The sequence below is a fragment of the Harpia harpyja genome, chromosome 13, assembly GCF_026419915.1.
Source record: "Harpia harpyja isolate bHarHar1 chromosome 13, bHarHar1 primary haplotype, whole genome shotgun sequence".
Classification (NCBI taxonomy): domain Eukaryota; kingdom Metazoa; phylum Chordata; class Aves; order Accipitriformes; family Accipitridae; genus Harpia; species Harpia harpyja.
Window position 1 is genome coordinate 13,520,380 of NC_068952.1, and position 19,619 is coordinate 13,539,998.

Sequence of the window (19,619 nt, forward strand, 5' to 3'; positions counted from 1 at the left end):
AAAGCAACAAAATGAAAAGATGAGGGATGCGAATGTATGGTCATGTAAAATTATGGAAGACAATGAGAATATCTAGGGCCACCACCTTTAAAAAATAAATTGTCTTCTTTAATTCAGCAATGTGTCTGCATATGGTGAAGAAGTAGCTACTGATTTTATCAGCCTTGCTAAATTAGTGTTGGCGAAATTACCACGGGAGAAAATAAAATCTAATCTAATCGAGCTAGGGTTTTGTGATCTTCTGCATCACACAGCTACGAAATCTCCAACACGGGTTTTTCTTTGTTTCAGATGAAAATTAGTTTCTGAATCTGAAAATGGATTTCTCCAAAATAGTAAATCAAAAGGGAAGTAATGCATGTCACCCTTAGAATCAGTGTGTGCCTCTCCTAGTATTGGAGGGCTGTGCAGACTGTGTGAGGAGGAGTGGGTTGCCTTCTCTTTAAGACTCAGCCATCAGTCAGTTGTGCAGGTAGGACACAAGGGCTGGGTTTGATCATGTAGCAGTCAGGTAGGGCCAATTTCATTACTTTTCGCCATCAGAGATATTAATCGCATGTCATAATTTGTTCTTCAATTTTACTTAGAGATGTATGGTCTTTGTTCAAGATGACTTCAAGATTGTCTTAGGTGACCTGGATTTACTTGGCCAGGCTGGATAGCACTTTGGCTCTCTGGACTGAGGTTGTTTCAACATGAAACAAAATGACTCAAACTGATACCCTGAAGGACAGTTGCTCACAGAAAAACTTTCTAGACTTCTAAAATGCTAAGCTGCTTTCTTGCCATCACTGCCCTTAAAGCAGTAATAGCCTGTTGTTGTAGCTCTATGACGGGCTGAGCACACAGGACTGGTAAGCCTTATAGGGAGAAATAGCTTGTGTGTAGATGGGAAAAAGGATAAGCTCTTGAGTGTACAAGCCCTTCTTCAAGTGAGCAACATAAGTAAGTGAAGCTTGGAGCAATTATTCCCAAACTGTATTTAACTTGACACTTTTTCTTTCTTTTTTAAACTCCAAGAAGGAATTTTGTGCTCAAAAGTGTGCCCATTTGTTCAACTATATCAGGCAATCTGACAAAATGTTCTAGCAACCTTGCTATCTCTTGAAAGGACAATCACCATCCTAAAGCATGTCTTGGGCTAAAGCTGGTCATAAGAATCACTGCAAACTGTTTATTTAAGGAGCCCTTTTTCTTGACTCTTGAACAGTTTCTTTATAATGCTGGTTTTGACATTTGTAATTCTCGAGTTTGTGAGGTTTGCAAACATATTTAGTCTGGGAAGTGCACATACACAGTTTGTACTTGCTACTCTGAATTCGCTTATCCAAGGTTTGTGGTTGATCACAACTCCATTTTGCTTGTTTGGCTGCATGATTTATGTGTTTATAAAGCATCTCTGCTTCCTATGCGTTCAATTCAATTTATTTAGTAAGCCAACTTCTGCTACTGGCCCAAGATACATGTTCTACAGCTCTTTACAGAAAAGAATTTCCTTTGTGAGCATACATATACCTATATTAATCTCTGCACTATCAGAAATCACTTTATTTTTTCATATTTGGTGTAAGTTTCATGTAACTTCCCTGTGCAAGGCATCCAATATTTTTATCACATTTCCTCTATCTAACCTCAAGCTTTTAAGTTATGGGGACTGTGACATTCTTGTAAAGAATATAATGAATAGGAAAATAACTCCAAAAAAGGTGTGGCAGGTTAAGAAAAACCTTTGTATGACTGAATGCATTCACCTTATTATTTCCAGCTCTGTAGAATCTTCCTAAGGAACCGAATTTACGTGTCTTACTTGCAAAGTGCCAGATGAAAAAAATTCTGTATTCAATTCTTATGAGCCTTTCGTAGAGTGCAGCTGAGAGCGAGTACTGTGTTACTGTCATTCTCAGATTTGTTTTGATCTACGCCAAAGGCACATATAGAAATATATTTGTATATGTACATAAATATACATATCAGCTCACACGCATGCTCATACTATGGAAAGAAAGTCCAGGCAATTAAATAATCACAAGAGACAGATTTGTTCCTATGCATTACTAGAAATCAGAGTAAACATTATGTCTGTGGTCTCCTTCAGTTCCATCCTGGATGGTTCTGTTAGCTAAAATACATCTCTTGTCAGCACTATCAAAAGATAAAATCTATGGTTTTAACTTAAAATGTGATGGGATATTGCCTGGAATGTTTTCTCATATAGACAGTGTTATCTGAGTCCTTCCTTGGCAAGAAGTTCAATCTGAAGACAGTTCTCAGATGGTTTCGGCAACTTAGTTTGCAATACCTCTGGAAGCAGAGCTCTGTTGTCCTTGTAAGGAATTTGCCCTCCTCAATCCTTTGAACTTTTTCATCATTTGGGAAACTCACACTTGACCATGAAATCTCTTTCAACTACTATAAGAAGTTCTGGAAATCAATTATAGAATCACCTGTTTACTGTAGGCATTAGTGATGTAATGTGTGTCTAGAGGACCCATGTGCCCTGTGTCACCCACATGGCTTTCACTGACGGCTGCAGCGTGGGATGCTGCAGCCCGGCTAAGCCCACAGTGAGTGCAGAGATCCCCGAGCCCTCATATTCGTTAGCTGTTCTGGGGTAAGCCACTGCCGCAAGCCATGGCACTCCAACATGTGGGGATAGATTAAGCCTTTCACAACCTATAAAGTGCGCCTAAAAATACACCACACAGAAGAGCTATGTCACAAATTTCAGAGGCTTTTCATTTTTTTCTATTTTTTGAGAGACCAGCACTCAGAAAGCGGTGTTGAGAGGGCATTATACTAAGGAAGCAAGCAGTAAATTTGTAGGTTTTCCTCTAACAGCTGGTTTGGAAGGGACTAGCCATTAGGACAGAGAAGGAGGAATGTGGGATGGGGGAGTGAAAGGGAGATTGTAATAATACTCATAATTAAAATGCTGCATTCTAGCTGCTGGGGAAAACAGTGCTGCAGATTTCTGGAAGAAATCTGACTCCAAGAAGTCCAAGAGGCCATGAGTGAAAATTCTTTCATAAGCAGGAAGTGAGAGAGGGAACTATAAGGAAATATTCTGTTTATTTTGGCCACCATTCTAAAAAACCTGGGGTAAAAGCAAAGAGAAATGAAAGAAAGAATATTGATAAATGATGTGTGAAAAGTACCTAGAATTTCTGGACATTGCAAAGCCTAATTATGAACACGAGTAATTTATTCATGTGTTGTCCCGGAACAAATCAATATTTTGCACTTTATTAGGAATGGAAACTTACGTTGTCTCTTTCAAACATACGGTAGTTAGCTGATTAATTGAGTGGTTTGTTCAGTAGTATGACCAGCTGTTATAAACGTTTTAGTAATTTTTTTGGCATTAAAAGTAAACAGGCCTTTTTTGTCTTTTTGGCTGGGCTGAATAGGAAAGCACATAGCCAATAAACCTAGATCTTGTTTCATATCCTGAATTTTGTTTTGAATGCATAATAACCCTAAATGTGTTGCTGTGTTTCTAAGCAACTTCTCACAAGATGCAAAAATAGGTAGTTATTTTGCTATGTTTAAAAGTTCTTTTAATGTTTGTATTTTTGCTTTACCTGTTACCATCCCACCAGCTGTAGCCACAGCTTAAGAGACATTTCTCATAGACCCTTAAGACCTGGTTTTTGAAGAATCTGACATGTATTTTTGGAGTAGGCCTCTTTTCCTTCTGCATTAATGTCAAAGAAGTAACTGGAAAGCACTAGAGATACTCACTGATTATAAGCCTAAGCCCTCGGAGGAACATCCCCACTAGCATTGCTGTACTTTGAGCTGTGCACCATGCAAAAACTATGGGCATTATAAAGTGCATATTGCAGGTTATGGTTGAGGAGATGAATGGAGGGATATTCAAAGGTAGGAAAGGCTGTGTGGCGAGGTGCGTGGGACTGCAGTTTCTTCATAATACTGAATCTTCTAAAAGTTTGAGAATGGCTTGTGGCCATGAGAAATGGCCATGTTTGTCAAAATGGATCCCCAGCTGTGGGATGGCATAATTCAAGTGTCAGACGCCGCCTTTCGTTTGGATTTGGAAAGCAGAAGCCTGTCCACATTTGTGCTTGATTCCTTGCTGAGCCTGAAGATGTTGCTGGGTCGAACAATGTCATTGTGTAGTTTCCATTGTCAGCTGTCACACTGCATATGTTTTGGGACTGATCTGAAGTTTTGTTTGACATCATGACTTTTATAAGAATCAAAACCCCCAAATCCCTCAGATGAAATCCATATGGCTTTGTTCACAGGCTGAAATAAAATCATGCTCACAGCCTTTACTGCAACTGAGGGATATTTGGTGGGAGTTGTTTTTTGCTTAATAAAAGCCTAACGTTCAAATGCTGGAAATGTGGATATTATTAAGTACCTGCTCTGTGAGAATAACTCAAATGCTGTTTTATTCCCTGCCCCTTTCGTTAGTTCATATGCACAAGAGTCAGATCCGAGGCTGACATGAAGAACGATCTCCACAGCCTGGCATGGACCCAGCTTCACTTGAACTCTGTTTTAGACATTATTGGGTTTTTGTCTGCATTTTGGCTCCTTGCAGCTCAGTGCTGAACATTTGGCATAATGTGTGGTAAGGGTTATTACGATACACAGAGGTGAGGTAATTCATATCATTTCTGCAGTGTAGGCAAGTTTGCTTGGCTGTTAGAGCGGTTAAAGCAGGAAGCTTCCCGGTGTGCCGAGATGCTGATTACTAAGGGTCAGTCTTGCACTCACCATGACATCATAAAACACAACCGGGGGCTGATTTATTTAAGAACCGTCATGTCACTGGTTTTGTCAGGAGAAAAGCAGAGGACAGGGAAAGTGAGGGTGAGCAGTAGGCTTTCACAGCGCGAGATTTATGTTGAAGAAGAAAACACTGACAGGTTCTTTGCCAATGATATAAGAAATGTTTTAGTTACTCGTGGGCCTGAGGTATGGAGTGGCACTCTTCTCTCCTTTTGCCGAGTCATTTCCAAAATGAAGACAATGCTAATAACAAGTCTGGCATGAGAAGAAAGACAATGACAAAGCTCTGGCCAAATATTTAGGCCTCCTTAGCCATTGCTCTGGGCAAATTCAACACCATTTGGCATGTGGGAAAATTTGCCCTGTTTGCATATGCGTAAGAAGCATTGCAGTCCCTTCTGAGGTGGTAGAGTGCTGAACGAGAAAACCTCACCAGGATGTCTTCCAGAAACAGCCATGGGCAAGTGATGCCTCTGCTGTCCCACTGCTGGGCTTCTGTGCCACCTCCTCCCATTCATTGTGCAGGATGTGGTCTGTGGTGCTGGAGTAAGCACTCCAAGACTGCTGGAGAAAATACGCCAAACCCTGGCTGAGAGATGCAAAACTAACATATAGGAACATGACCAGTTCTGTAATAACTTGCCATAGAAATATATTCCTTTCTCTCTCCTCACAAAAATTGTGTTTTGTTCCTGAAGATCAACTCATCAGACACAAAACCCCCTACTTTGTCAAGGAAATTAATATGGCCCATACACTGGAAATTCCCATTTGAATGAGACTGTAGCATGAGTAAGGGAATATATTTATAAGTGGACAATGCAGATCTCTCTACTGATAGGGTACATCTCAGCTCTTCCATACAGTCAGTTGTAAAAACATCTGCTTGGTATAGCTAACATCCCACTTTAAGACCATTTTCCTGACTTGATGCACCAGATTTCAGCTTCAGCTCTTTAGCGTATCACATGGAAAACGTATTGCTGGTTCTTATGCCAAGAGTACTCAGCATTTGGTTTGATACCTTATTGACTAAGTTGTTTTTGTAGTTCTAGTACTTCCTTTATTTGGCTGTCTCAAACATTTTTCAAGTAGGACTTGCAACAGGCAGGTGGTAGTGTTATGAAGGGTAAATCAGACACAGGCAGGTGGTAGTGTTATGAAGGGTAAATCAGACACAGACAGCATCACTGAAGACCTCCCAGTATGCGGGTATAAATGCAAAAAAGGGTACTCCAGATTCTCTGCTCTGGTCAGGAGACTACACAGCCCCTCATTTCCACAGTAATCTGCAAACAACCTGTGTTGAAAATCTTATTTGGATTACAATGCTGAGAGTCCATAGACATTAGAAGAAGAAAAAAGTAACAAACACCAACTGGTTGCAGGTGGGGACAAAGCTCCACATTGTTCGAGGGCATGGGAGTTCTCTGGGTCACTTCAGAGGCAGCCCTTCAGGTCCTGAGTGCTTAATTAATTAATTAACTTTCATTAGGCTTTTACAAGCTATATAGATCCCCACATGCCCACCACCTTTTTTTATGCTTCTCTCCTCCTCAAGACTTGGACTGGTTTTCTGCATTCAGGGGTGAGTAGCTCCAAAAGGTGGGTGAGACCCATATGGGGTTTTTACAGAAACTCAGGGGAAATGCAGAGGAAGGCCAATGTTGGCAGTATCAGGAGGAGTAACTGATGTCCTATGGAAGGTTTTGATTATCTGTTAATAATCCAAAAAGCACTTTTATTGTGTATTCATCTAGGCCTCAGCAGTGGCAGCTGTGCTGCCTGGTATTTTAAATAAGTAGTTCTGCTGAAATGGACGTGTACGTGCAACCTGGTAGAAGACATCTTCCGAAGAACATGTCTTAACTGGGCTGATATACATGTCTGAGTTTCAGAATGCTTTTGGGGAGGAGAGTATTGAGGAGTAGAATGAAGAAATGATTCCCCTTAAAATGGATTTATTAACCACTCTTGAATTCACCTCCAATTGATTTTTCCATGTTTAAGTTAAGAGCCTGCTTCAAGTTGATAAGGGCTTGCACCAAACATGTCTTTTATCCATAAATTGCTCCCATACCCAGTTAAAGGCAGTGGATATAACAACTAAACTTTTGTTCACTTGGTACAAATAGGCCAGGTACTCTAGAAATACGTAGAAAGATTTTGATGATGAGAGTGCATTGATATCTTTTGACACTGTTACCCACGGGGATGCTGGGGAATATTTTCTTTTCCATATTGCATGCAGCAAAGACAGGTGGAGACAATTAGGGAGGTGCCAGAATCTGTTGTTCACTTTTGTTATTTGTGATGATGACCTGAGCCAGGGAAGGAAACAAATGCATGGGGTGCATGTTTCCATCTGTATGTGCTGAAAGCATGTACTTTTTAGGCATAGGAGAGGAATCGGTTCTATCCAGATCCCATTCTGTCAGTCAGTAACATTGTCATTTGTGCTTGGGTCTTAGCTCCTTTGCTCTGTTTAAAAATGGTTGTAACTAAAAATCCAGCTTGTTATGTTTGTTGCAGAAATGAACAAGAGAGCAGTGACTTTTTTAGACATTCTGAAAATTCTCTGAACTACTCAGAGCAGTTCCCAGCTCTGCATCAAGGAGAAGGTCTGGCTTGAGGGAGGAATGGGTGATTGAAGTTCTAACTGAAGTCAGTGGGAACTCCAGATGCTTTACCTTACAAATCAGAACCTACCTGTCTCTAGTGTTATCTCTTTTTGATTTGATGAATATTTAGGCCTTGTCAGAATTGTTTCATCAAAAGGAGAAAAAAAAAAAAAACCAACTGCATAATTCAAACATTCTTCCTTGTTGCAAACCTGTATTTTTATGGAGAGCATATGGGAAGTCCTGTGTTTCTACACACAGCAAATGGCAGCAGGTGGGTTTTTTTGCTCAGAAATGAAAGCCTGCATTTGCAGGGTACCTTGCTCAAGAAAACACTTGCTTTTAGCCTCATTCGGGGTTGAAGGATTGGGAGCAAGCTGTGAGCCAACAGCAGCCAGAGGGTTGTGGCTGGTTAGCAGAGCCACAGCGTGGCCATGCCTCCCCCTGCTCCTTCCCCAGGGCTGCTGTGTGCTCCTTGTGTCCTGGAGACTGGTAGACACTAGGAACAGAGTCAAGGTAGGTGAAATCCTGGTGAGAGAGTGGTAGAGGCTAAAATCAGTCCCCTCTCCTTTCCTTGAAGGAGTAGAGGTGCTCAGGCACTGGTCCCTGCTCGAGCAAATATTGCCATGCTGAGTGATGAAACAAGGTTACTGCTGAACCATTAAAGAAATTTTATTTCTTCAAATAAAATACACCATTGGACTGTATGTTTGATCCAGACTGGAAAAAGCACAGGGGTCAGACAGAGAAGGGCTTGCTTAAAAATATCATTCCTCTGACAGGCTAGAAGAGGCCTCCCAAAGTCAGTATGAAGAAATTGTACCTTAATTAACATTAGTCATTACAAAATCACCATGAAGGACAAATTTTATTCAATTTTAGCAGTCCCCATGACAGCCTGTATATAAATCACAGTATTTTTTTTAAATTCACAGTCTTTGTTTCAGGGCTTAGTTGTCTAGTAAAGCAACCAGAGAATTGCTCCCTGATTATTAATTAGATGAGGATTTTTCAGATGTGAAAAATTTCTAAATGACTTGTGTCAATTACCACTGTCGCCTTTTTGACTTTAAGTAATTTAAATCTTAGGCAACTGAACTTTGGACTGGTAGTGTCATTAATTTGCAGTATCACATCTTAATTTTTTTTTTTTTTAAAAAGGTGAATTGCAGGAGGCCAAGGACTTGCAAACTCACTTACTAGATGGTGACTTGAGTTGGTGGTGACCCTTGGTTGTCTGAAATCAGAAGCCCAGAAATATAAGATGACTTTTTCAATCTTGATCAACGGTGTGTGCAAACTCTGTTTATTTAAATAACAGCAGATAGTTTAATTTTCATCACTCAAAGTGAACTTTTTATAACTCTCTTCTCTAGGTTCATGCTTGCTTTCTGACCCTACTGTTCAAATAAACTGCAGGGTTTGTTGCTCTTTACATACCAGCAGTTTAAGTTCTAAAGCCACACTTACTGACCTGAGATCAGATAAATACTCTCCTGGGAAGTTTTAAGTTATTTGCTGACACACAGTTGGATTAGGAAAGGTACAATTTTGTGCAAAAGCAGACAAAAGTAGAGATGTTCTTCTCCATGAAAGATCTTTGACCCTTGGTCTTTGCCCTGTAAGAAAGGTTGAAGGAGCATTTTTGCAGTGTGTGTGAAAATGGTCTACCAGCTTTCTTCTCATGAAGCTTAAGAAATCTACTTTAGTTCCTTATGCATAGAAGACCCCAGTCTAAGACTCACTGGAATTACCAGAGGAATTCTAGTGAGCTTCAGCAGGTGTCAGATCAGATCCAGAAAGCAACCTTTAGGATAGGGCTTAGGCTTTTTTTTTTTTTAAAAAAAAGCTTGCAAATTGGCTGCAATGTCTTCCCAAGCCAACTTGGAAAATGTTGATAGTCATGAAGGATTTCTTCTAATTCTCACAGCACAATAAAATTGCAGAGGCATTGATTGTAGAGCTAAGAAAACTAGATCTTCATACACTTCAGAAGGGATCTGGGTGTGGCTGGGAAGGAGGGGTGCTACACCAAAGAAAGCTTATTTCCTTGTCAAAAAAAGAGTTCTTGAGTGGATGGACAGAGGACATCTTTGTAACTTAAATTCATGTACTTTAATATATTTCTTCTTTCTGCCTCCTCCCACTCTTTTACTTTAGTGTTTTCTTGGAAAGGCTTTTTACTGATCTGAATTAAAGCAATAATATTTTATACTCACAGGGATACTTGCCTGTTTTTACATCTCTGGATGAATGTTAAAAAGCTGCATTGCTGCTTTTTCTTCTTTCTAGCTGTATATATTTGAGTGCCAGATTTATCAGTTCTAGTTCTCCCAATGCTGGAAAACGAATTTGCTTCAAATTATAGCTGTTTGAATGAGACCAATGCACAAATGAAACCCATTACTTTATGCCTACAATAGGGCCAAATCTCTGATCTCAATTTCAGTTTTGTAAAAGAAGGGTTGACTCTAATACCTTCAGTGAAATCACTTTGGATTTACACCAGGGGAGTGGAAATCAGAATCCATACTTTCATGTTTAGTCTGGGAAGCATTCTGAAATTCCTGTGGATGAAAGATACTAAAAATGTATGTTATTATTATGTTATTCCTTTTCCATATCCCACTTCACATCATAGGAATCACCATGTATCCTAGGATCGTTCAACCCACACTTCTCCTAAATTTTACCCCTTTAATTTGATGATTATAGCTTTTTCATGTCATAACTCTACAGTTAAGGTTAAGCAATCATTTTGATTTGAAACCATTCTCTTCAGTAGCGTCCTGGGAAATGTGAATGAAATCTATTCCACCATTTTTTGAACTAGAATATGTATGGGAAGTTAATCTTTTTCTCGTTTTTAATTTATCCAGCCTTTTCTTGCCAGCAGTTTACTTGAAAACTTCTTAATGCACAGTCTGCAAAATTGGCATGGACATCTGAGGAATAATTTTGTGTATGTTAAACCTTTGTTAATAATAGTCCCAAGCAAACTGCAAGAGGAGAAACTGCTGGCTTAATGTATATTAAATATAACAAACAACTAGAGGAACAAAAGATCTTTGGAAAGATAAAAAACAATGCTGAAGTCACAGTACTTACTATTGTGCAACCACATGAAGTTTCTCTTCAGCATCCAAACTTTTCTGAACATAATAACTGTCCCTGGGCTTGCAGCTTCTTTGTCTAGATCTGGCAGTCCACAAATGCATATCTGAAAACTGAAGCTTAAGAATTTAATGAAAAACTGAAGCTTAAAGATTAAATGTATGAAAAGGGGAATTTAACAAGGATGCATGAAGTTATGGCTCTGGAGCAGAGAACCTGAAGCCAGTCCTAACTCTGTGGGACCCTCTAGCTTTATGGGGAGCTGAAGCCTGTGGTACATAGGGCCTCTGAGCCATCTCCCACTGAAATCAGTGGGGAATGGCCTGTCAGTTTAGATTAAATTTCTCTCAATTAGGCCAAGTTCAGGGAAGTTTTGAAGCATGTCTTCAAGCATGGGCTTTGGTCTTTTTGACCAGAACTTGCACTGTTTTCCTGCATGACATGTGCACATCAAATTTTGTCCCAACAGTTTTGTTTTCAATTTCTAAAAATAAGTTGACTAGCCCAAACCTTTTTGCAGGCTCAGTTGATCTTAAAGTGAGGATCGGAATGAAACTTTGTAGCACTCTTGAACTTTGGATGGTTTTTATATGACTTTCTGGTTCTTGAGTTAATAGTTTAGAAAAAAAATTGGAAAACACAAAAAAACATTGCAGCTCTTCTGGTATGTAGTTAAATTTTCTGGAATGATGAAAAACTTTGTTCATGACTGGAACTATCTGAACTCAAACTAAGACAAGCCAGGAATAATAGCACTAATTATGTTTCCAGTGGTAGGGTTTTATGTCTTCTGCTAATACAATTGTAGCAAAAAGATCGTACCTGAATCTTCTACAGGACTTCTCCTCTTGAAGTCTTTTACAAAAAAAAGACTGGTGACTGAGCTCCTGTTAAATGAGAAATCATGGTACAGTGTGATGGAAATGTTGTCCAGCAAACTAATGGCAGGAATGGGACTAGAGCAGACTCTTCATGCAGTGAGTTAGCTGTTACACCAGTGCCTCACTGGTGCTGCTTATTGTCAGAGACAGTCAGACTATGGTCTGTGTCTACAGCCCTACCTAAAGAGGAAGGGAGCTGTCTAAGCTCCTCTTGCAGTTCATGCCTTCTCTTGAAATGAAAGCTCACTTTCTCAATTTAAAATTCTGCTCAAAGAAAACTAAAACTAAAAATGTCAAACATTTGGCTGGGGTGAGGGAGGAAAGTACCCAATACAAAGAGTGTTTCAAGTGGCTAGTGGTTTGCATAAGACTTCATAAATAATGGGGGGGGGGGGGAAATCCAACCCAAAACCTGAGACCTGTAAACCATAATGGGTATCACTGAAGGCCTTAGAACATAATGTCCTGCATAACAGCAAGTGCAATTTAGTTATTTTGATTAGGCACTCAAGCACAGAAGCTGAATGGCAATGTGTGTAGCAGTGTTCACTGAAGATCAAGTACAACTTTTTATCTTGGGGATGTGACAAGACTGATAGCGGAGTATATTGTCTTGAGACCCCTTAAAAAATAAGCAGCAGCCAATCAACACCTCCCTTTACTATTATACCATTTAAAACCCAGTCATTTCTAATGCATTTCTAATGAAGCGTTGTTGTGGTTTAACCCCAGCCAGCAACTAAACACCATGCATCTGCTCACTACCCCCCCCCCGCAGTGGGATGGGGGAGAAAATCGGGAAAAGAAGCAAAACCCGCGGGTTGAGATAAGAACGGTTTAATAGAACAGAAAAGAAGAAACTAATAATGATAACACTAATAAAATGACAACAGCAATAATGAAAGTATTGGAATGTACAAATGATGCGCAGTGCAATTGCTCACCACCCGCCGACCGACACCCCGCCAGTCCCCCGAGCGGCGATTCCCTGCCCCCACTTCCCAGTTCCTATATGTTGTCACATGGTATGGAATACCCCGTTGGCCAGTTTGGGTCAGGTGCCCTGGCTCTGTCCTGTGCCAACTTCTTGTGCCCCTCCACTTTTCTCGCTGGCTGGGTGTGAGAAGCTGAAAAATCCTTGACTTTAGTCTAAACACTACTGAGCAACAACTGAAGACATCAGTGTTATCAACATTCTTCGCATACTGAATTCAAAACATAGCACTGTACCAGCTACTAGGAAGACAGTTAACTTTATCCCAGCTGAAACCAGGACAAGCGTATATACTTTGCACATAGTCTTTTTTTTAAATAAAGAAGTTGTGATGGGAAATGTCCCTACTCACTACTAGTGGTGCAGAACAGCTTTCCCACAGGTGTCACCTATAGAAGGCTTCCCTGCTGCCACCTCTAGCCAGTCCTGACAGCATTTAGATCCATGTTTAAATCCATCCTTTTACACTCTTCATGGAGGAAACAAGTCTAGTTGCTTTGGTGGGTATTTCAAATAGCCTTTTTTGCAAATCTTTTCCAGGCCTATCAGTTTCTTCTGGGCTTTTGCCCTGCAAAAGAGCTGTATTATGTAAACAGGAAACATATAGGAACTTGTTAATTGCTGGTTTATTTTTCTTATGCAGCAACATAGACTGCTTTTCTTATTGTCACTGGAGGGATCAAATTACGGTATGGAGCTTGGATGCTGGAGAAGAATGTTAAAGCAGTAAACTGGTTCAGTCTGGAGGAAGTGGGAAAGGTTAGATTGTTGCTCTGTTGATAAAGCCTTTTTTTTTTTTTTCCTTTTAAAACTTGCTTGTAGATATTGGTGAAAAGGTTGTTTGAGAAAATTGCTTTTCTATCACAAGGAGGTGCTTAATGCTGAGGTTTTTAAAGCTGTTTTTATTGCCTGCAATGGCCAGCATGTCTGAGAGCAGTTAAGATTTGGGGGGGGGGGCTGTGCTAGAATCCATATGTAGATGCCACCTCAGCCTTGCTTTCAGCTGACATAGATACTCTCTTGAGGCCTTGTGGCCATAACACTAACGACAACAAAAAAAAAAATTCAAAGAGGATTAGAGTTGGCTCTTATTTGAAGAAAAGGTAGAAGAAGGTGTGCTCACTGATAAAGAAAGCTAGAGGCAGCCCTGTAAACCATTTAATTGCCTGTTCCCAGTTCAGAAAACTCCCCATTCAACCAGGATAAGTCCTTACATGTGATCCTTTAATCACAGACCAAGATCAGCTTTTAAACCCATCGTAACCTTTTTCGGACTAGGTTCTTGGTATAATTACCTGGCTTTTTGCTTTGATTACTGCAAGATTCTCTACTACAAGCACAAGGCTCTCTGCATTATTTTTTTTTGGTACCACTGTCTGAGAGGGTGTGGTTGGCTCTTAGCGGAGGATGTTGTCCCTTTCTGGCTTTGCTTTCATTAGCAAGCACCGTGAACCAGCTGGAAGAAGTCCTTGATAAATATAATAATCATGTACTGATACACAGTTTAATTCCATGATATGTCATATAAGATACTCCCAGAGTTTGTGTTACAGGGGGCTGATGCATGACTGAATTTAATGTATGTCCCTAGATTCATATCTGAAAGAATATATAATATTATTGCTTTATTAATAATAGTTTCCTTATCTGGCAAGAAGGAAAATGATCATTGCTGGGATCTTTAGGAACCACCATAACTTAACTGGAAAATAACCCCATAGTGCAAGGTGATGGAGTGTTTCTTGGAGCACACTCAGTCAGTCTCCCCAGGGGGGGACCCCCCTCTGAATAGTTCTTAGAGGAAAATAGTGGTGTGAATATTTTCCTGGGGGAGAGAGAGGGTTTGTTGTCGATAGTGTACTTGTCAATGCCAGAAGCAGGATATCATATGGTATTGCAATATATTTAGTGGCATTTGGAAGGCCTGAGGTGATAGGACTGTTTCAAAGGAGTAGCGTGTTGCAGAAAACAGTCATTGAATCAAAGTGAAAAAGGGAAGCTAATGAGATGGAGTGACGATACGATGAAGAGTTCACCAGTAATCCTCAGGCAGTGATTTTTGCTGCCTTCTGAAATTCTGTCACTATTGCACTAAAACTATTCTGAAATTAAGACCAAGACTCTACATAAAACCAAAATCAATCATGGGCTATAATAAGGAACTTGTCAAACATTTTGAAAAGTAACAAACAAGTAACAGGGAATGTTGCACTAAGCTGGTACTTCTGGTTGGTTACAATTATTGATATAAAAACTTCTTTGGAGGTCTATGGGTCTCTCCGGATGGCCACCTCATATACTGAATTGCATGTTTCCCAGGCAACAAATGCATTTCGCTTCTGTGCTTTAAGTTTATTTAGGGAGAAATGAGCCCATCAGGATGTAGGGGACCTAAAAAGGGGAAGGAAGAGGAATACTTCCAACAGGAGAATATCAAACAACAAGCAGGAAAGAGATTAAGCTTTATTCTTGCTCAGAGCCAGGTTCTGCGTACCTCACTCCGAAGAGTAGCCCCCGTGAAGTTAGTGGGGAAACCTGTGCAAGGCAAGAGTGAAGCTGGCTCCAAATTGGAGCCATTTATCTGAAAATGCCTTAGAAGCAGAAAATCTATCAGATTTCAGTTAAAATAACAACAATTCTTTGCAGGTCTGCCAAATGTCTGCAGGCTTTGGGTGATTTATTGTTGAATCAATGCACGGTGAATGCAGAGGTCTGCCTTCCCCGCTTTCCATGCCAAACAGAGGAACCTTCACGAGACCTTGGCACTTGTCAGATTTAAATCCTTAGGGCAGTATTTCTCACCTCAAGTGCAAAATTCACCACTTCCCTGTGAAAATCAGTATGGTTGAGAACTGTGCATGTGGAGCAGAGCTCACTGCTAGCATTTATACAGGATTCATTATGTGGGTTTTGGGTTTGTGCTTAGTAGTGTCAGAAACTGGGGGGGGACTGCTAATTCTCCTTCACCCCTTTTCCCACTAAGCTTAAAATAGCTGTGTTAGAGCATAGTTTGGGCCTGCCTAATCTCAGTGCTGTTTTTTAGAAATAATCTTCTCATTCCCACTCTCTCAGCTTCTTTGAAACATAATTGGAATTGCATCTAAATGCCAGCAATATTTCAAAGGGAGGCTGAAACACAATGTCTGCTCTCTAATTAGTTTTGCAGTGTGTGGCCTATAAACTTGATGATAAATGAAGCAGTTAGCCATCAGTGGCTTCAATTAGATGGCAGTAAAAATGGTAACAAAATAAAGTCACCAGTGAGGAAATTTGCTCTGAAAAGTGTTGCTGTGGGTTGGCTTCGAGCTTAACAATGAACTGGGGCTAATTGGCTTGTTTGTTCATTGTTTCCTGGGGACAGTGCAACACCCTAATTAGTGAGGGCTTTCCAGGGCCCAAAGAAAACAGGAAGGGAAGATATAATTCCTTTCTCGAGGAGTGCCCTATCTCCCCATGCCAAGCAAATCAGTGTGGGGAGAGCACACCCTTCTCTTGCTCTGCTCTTTTGGAAGAGGAGTGAGTTGGTTTGCACCATCTTCCAGATAGTTGCTTAAGCCTTGGATCCTAGAGCACTTCTCAGACCTTTATCGACAAAGCAAACTTCAGCAGAGCCTTCTCAGACCCTTTTCTCGAAGCAACAATCAGAAGTCAGGAGCTGGCTTGCTGGCATCTTACTGGGAGGAGAAGGAAAAGGCAGAGCGGGCCCTGGGCTGCTGACCCCAGCAGTGCTCTCCAGCTATGCTCCACTGTGCTGTATGTGGCTCTTGGTTTTGACATTTAAGTGGGGGGGCGGGGGGGGACCCACTGGTACAGTACTTTTCCATGTTTTCCCACTTTGACCAGTATTTTATTCCAGGACACTCCCCTCTGTATAGACAGGACAACTTAATTGCTACCAAAAGTACCTGATAGGCGAAAGGCTGGCGGTAAAAACGTGTTTTCTGTCTGAATCAGTAATGATTATCATTATTTTAATGGGAGACATTGAGGCTGTCTCACTTTCCATAAATGCTTTTCAAAGATGAAGTGAAGAAGCGCAAATAAGATAAAAGCAAAGTGTGAAAACACAAGGGATTTTCAAATCAGGGTTTACGTTTTCAATTAGGAGACTTTGTTATTGAAAACAAGAAGCCAATTTGTCAGAAGCAAAGGCTAATTTGTCTTCACCTCTGAAGACTGGAGGGAAAAAATACATCCTGCTCACTCCAAACCCTCTGGCTTGGGAAAACAAAAAGGGCCACTCTGTTCCAGTTCTCCCAGTTCAGCCTCTGTAGGGACTGTGGTACATGTTTTAGAGGATGGTGATGACTCCTTTCTGATGGTTGTGGTATCCTAAAATGCATCCTAATCTAAATACAGCAACTGGAGGGGGGGAAAAAGTATTGTAGTGTCAACACTGGCGATGTGATTCAGGAGTATGTTCTCTCCCTAGTTTTAGGGTGAGCTGGTGTCTGGCCCTGCTGATGAATTAATTTCTGAAGGTGTTAAGCCCATCTGCGTCCAGGAAACCTATTGTCTTTTACTACAGACTTTACCAGAATGGTACCAAGATGATTTGGAATGTCTCTGGAAATTGTAAATTCGGTTTGAAAGTATAAAAATGCTGCTGTGGCACATCATAATTAACACTGAATTTTCTGCATTTTTTGGCAGCTCTGGGCTGACATCTCTAGTGGTACTTTACTCATGGTGCATTCATTGCACAGCACCCTTAATGTTTTACCTAAAGCAAACCAGAACCTTTGACCTGCTGATTTGTGGTGCTGGGTGTCTCTGCTTGTGCCTTGAGGACCCCCACATATGGGCTCTGCCTGGAGCAGTCTGGGAAGGACTCCTGCCCACATCAGCTGGCTGTGGGTCAGACCCACACCGTGCTCTGCAGAGACCAGTGTACTCTCAGGACATAAAAGCAAATGTTCTGGAAAAGCAGGGTATGTTTATGTGCACAGTGATTTCCACTTACGTATCTTTAAACTCTACTGAATATCTTTTTAAGCTCAGGCGGTCCCTCAGTATCGCTGGCATTCCCTGGAGAAAGACCAACAACCCTACATGCTCAGGGAATTGTACCTATTTCTCCCTGGGCAAAATGATAAGTTTCCAACAGTACCCTGCTTATTGATTAAAAACAACTATCTGAAGAAGAGAAATTGAATTTTCAGTGCTGTTCCCTCAGTTCCCTGAGCAGTTGAGCTGTGGCCTTCAGAAAGGCTTTGCAGTATTTCAAAGAACAATCTACCATTTTCCTGCTCTACAGGGAAGTGTGAACCGATGCAGTTAGCAATCCTGGCTGACATCTGAATTCTTAACAGGAGGAGTATGTTCTTGCAGAACAGAGAAATAACTGAGGCTGCGTTGCATCCCCTGCTAGTTGTGGTTATTATCAGTATACTTATATTACTAGCAAACTGCTGGGCTGGACGTTTAGCCCATAAACTAAAAATACTTTTAATGTTTTGCTCCTCTGTTCAGAGATTTGCAATTGAAAAAAAATAAGGTTGTTATTTAAAAACAGGCTGCTAAAATGAGACACATAAAATATTGCAGTATTTTTATTATATATAAAATGAAGTCTCTGCATTTGTTTTTTATTACTGAGTTACACACAACAAATGAATATGCTCTGAGCCAACAGTTTCTACTCTGTTACACATGTGCACTGTGTTCCTCTGACTGCAGTGGGGTTTGACTAAGCCCTTCTACCCAGTTGAAAGAGTAGGCTGAATGATATTAGCTTAAGCAATGAGAGTCAACAGGAAATGGGGGATTTGGGATCTGAATAGTAAAATGCGTCTTGGAGCATGTCATTTGCACAATGGCAGTTCTTGGCATCCAGTGGCTTTGTGCTAAAAATGAGAGTTTATTCCTCAAAAATCTCCAATTTGGGGAATGTGTGGTGGGCTTGAAAGGGCTCAGAACCTCTTGCCTGAATGACACCGCTGGGGCTGGAGGGCAGATGAAGACTTTAATCGCTTCCAGTCATCTGCTTTGTATGGTTCAACAGGAATGAGTTAGAGCATTACTGTGAGCAATGCCAGCATGTAAGACATTTTAAATCACTAGTATGTTAAAACTGGTCAAATCTTAGAGCTAACAATATAAAAAAAATATGACTATGATCTTACTGTTTTATCTGTGGCGGTGACACAATACCTTGCCTACCCACTCCACAGCTCCCTGTAGAGTAGTGGCTGAATGCCAGCTAAAATTGCCTAGAAAAACTTAAACTTTTTTTTAGATTCATTGCAGAAAGACAATTACAACAAAATAAAGAAAAAATTCCCCTCATCTCGAAGTAGGTTCTAGGAAGCATGCAAGGTCTGGACCTCCTTTCACTTACTTCAGTATTAGAGTGGCATATCTTTGGAAAGATTCCTGATGTACATCAGTGGAAGCCAGTAAAGAATAAGATCTGGTAACTTCATGCAGAGATGAGTAACAGAGTAGATTAACAATCAAAAATCTTCCAGTATTGGAGGAGAACAAAGCTTTTCATTGCAAAACTGTATCTGGCTGCAAGCAGCAGAATAGGGGTTTGTCACGTCAGAGAGCCTTCAAAAACATATAAAGCAAACAAAATTATGATCAAACAGAAATTTGGGAAGCTGGTTTTTAAAAGGGTCTGAGCATTGCCAGGAAAGCTTTTTTTTTTTTTTTTTTTTTTTAGTTCCCTAATCCATTGACTGTGGTAACACCCTAAAGGTAGGAAGCAAGTCCATGACCCCTTCCATGTTGGCCCACAGTGCAGGACTAGGCTGTGTAATACGTAAACCATATGTTGTCAAGCAACAGCCTGGCTCATCCTGCGTGCTAGTATTAGAGTGGACTGATACCATTCCACATGATCTCCACCTATAGCTGTGCCTTGAAGACCTGCATCAGTTTCAAACTGGATCTGAACCCTTCAGCCCCAGTTCATGTTGGGCTTAATTCTCACGCACCTTCGGTGATTACTAGCTTCTCCTTAGCAATTGCTGTCACTACTCCGTGAGAGCAACAGGAACAAAGACTGGAAATGACTTGACGTGCACACATGCCCGTGGTTTACCATTCTCCCTGCTAATGCAAGATGGAATGTTGAAGATTAGTCCCTAGATCCTTTCCATTACGGTACCTTTCTGAGTGACTGAGCTGTAAATCTATTATCACTCCAGAGGGATTAGTTATCATTGTGTCCAATTATGAGATTAAAGTATGATTAAGAAGGTATAAAATGGCACAGGGTGTAAAGTCCATAACATGAAGAGA